The following is a 2,799-nucleotide window of genomic DNA, read 5'->3' as shown; positions in this document are numbered from 1 at the left end:
GTGGAGGAGGGATCATCTTACAACCAGAATGTAACCCAGCAGTCTCAGAGTTATCAGGGCATTTACATTACTGCCAAAACCTATACAATGCTTCATGCATAAAATGCACCTTATCAATAAAATATGTTCCTCTTTTTCTTTTTTCTTTTTTTCTTTTTTTAGGTCTGTTACCTAGAACCATCACTGCAACAAATGAAACAATTCTAAGGATATATTTTCATTTATTTAAATGTTTGCAGTGAAATCGAATAACTGTTTTTTTGTTAGAATATAAAAAATGTACAAACAGCATAGAATAATTCTATGTTATCCCATACTAAACAGTGTAACAGACACTAATGTGATCTAATAGAATTAGTAACTAGCTTAACATGCTATTACTTTTTTATTTATATAAAATGTTGTAAAAGGTATAAAAAAGCATTTTAAAAAACGGCATTCACATCTGTGGTTCTTAAAAGGGACAAAGTCCATTGTAGGGACCCTCAGCAAATTATATACAACATATTACCTTGACATTTCATTTGAATTTGTCCAGAACAATTGTTGTTTTTAATGAAGAACATACAGTTCTTGAAACTCGTGGAATTATATAATTAATGATGGTTAATTATATTTTTTATAGTATTTATATATAATATATAAAGTTATTAATATTTGAATTAACACACCTGGTAAAAAGTTAGCAAACAGCGTTGTCTTCTGAAGTGCTTGAAGCAAGAATGTATGTGCCTAAATGTTTTAAAATGTTTACTTATTAGGAAATTGTAGTAACTTTTTCAAATAAGGTTTCATTGAAAAAAAAAATTATTAATGTGAACACTTCAATGAATTTCAGGGAATACATATTTTACAAGTGTTTTACAATTTGCTCAAAATAGAATCAGCACTGCAACAATGGAAAAAATGTCAAAGACAGATTTCTATTTAAATATTTAGTGAAGCTGAATTGATCTGGATTTTTACTGACGTTAGAATATTAAAACAGCATATAATAATTCTGTTTGACAGTGTAACCGATACTAATGTATAGAAATTCACTTACAAAATATTTTTAAATGTGCACTGTCCATTGATTTGTGTAAGATATAATTATTTACTTATTATTTATCTTGTTCATGCAGGGTGTTTAAAAAGTGTTGCTGGAAGTTTGTACTTTATACAAATAAGGTTTTATAATTTTGTAGTTTGGAGATATAGATCATCACTGTAAACTACATATAATGACTATATAGATCATGCATAAGATGGTGTATTGACTGCATGTAGTGAGCTCTGTGATGGAGATGATCTATGGTGTGCTCAATATAATAACTGATAACTGCAGGGATTTGCTGACTCATGGAGGTGAATGTGGATGACCTTAATATGGAACAGTGAGGTGGCTGCAAGGCCTTGGATTTCCACTGCCCTTGGGGTTATTACAGCCTGCTTCACTTTTACACAAGGACACACACATACACACACACACATTAGATACACCCTCTGTCTAGACAGCACATTCAGATGTCTGATGTTCCAAGACACTATTCTGAAATAAGCTTCCTATATTAACCAATGCACAATACTAGACCTAACTGTCTAAACTGACTTTGATCTGTCTAAAATTCTAATTGTAGAAAGCAAAGCTCTTCAAACACCTTTTTAGATCAGCGTGAATTTGTAATACCATTATTCAATATGAATTCCATCCACATCAAAGTACCAATGGTTTAAGACAATCTTAAAGGAAAGGTAAGATCCTAGAATTTACATAATAAATCTAAAGGGATGCATAAAAGAGCATTTCAGAGTGTTTCTTATTAAGCACAGGTTTTTGTGATCCACAAATTGGGACTTCAGTTATTAAACAACAACAACAATAACAACATTATTTACAGCTGAGCTTAATGCAATCCAGTTGTTCACAGTTTTGCTATGTGTATACTTACTAATGTTACTGACTAATTTCACAATAGGTACTGCCTCCGGATTTGGTGACTCTTACTTTGAAATGACAGCCCTGGCTTTGTCCTGTGGGTGTGGTATTGTAAACTGCTGCTCCACATTGACAGTTACAGTCAATTGTGATTAATTGAATGTTCATATGTTAAAGGGCAGTCCAGAATATTTAACATGTTTAGTTAATGGTCAGCGGCGTCAGTTTTATAATGTCTGGACGCCTTTAACAGTTATCTAGGGATTGATTAGTCAATTATCATGTTAAAGCTTTTCTATTCATGAACCCCAAGTGTGTACATAAGATTTCGAACTTGTATTGTAATACCACCATGTAGCCTATTGTGTGTAGTTTATCCACTTAATTTTTGAGTATCTAAATTTTCTTTTCCTTTTTAGTGGCCTATTTTTTTATAATGATTATTGTCTATATCCATGTGTGTTTTGTTTTGTTTAAGTTGGAAAATAGTCTGAAATGATACTTCTACAACTGATAATTCGACTTTGAAATCTCTCATTACACGATTTAAAATCATAAATGTTTTTTAGATTATTTAACTATTTATCACAATATTGTACTTTTTCGTATTTCATAATAATTCTTTAGATAATAACATTAATCTTATTAACATTGTGAATATTCGATTTTATCAGTTATGTATTTATCAAACAAATATCTTGACACGCTTTCTTGCTAATTTAGCTCCAATTCTGGAACCTTTATTTTGAAAAACCGTGTTATGACATAATTCGTTTAGCCGGAAGTGACTCTTGAATCTTTATTTGCAGAGGAGCGCTTGTCCCGTTATTCTCTGGAATTATTATTAAAACATTTTTTATATATATATATATATATATATT

This window comes from Carassius carassius, chromosome 6 (assembly GCF_963082965.1).
Source record: "Carassius carassius chromosome 6, fCarCar2.1, whole genome shotgun sequence".
NCBI classification, from domain to species: domain Eukaryota; kingdom Metazoa; phylum Chordata; class Actinopteri; order Cypriniformes; family Cyprinidae; genus Carassius; species Carassius carassius.
Note: the sequence above shows the minus strand (reverse complement) of the source record.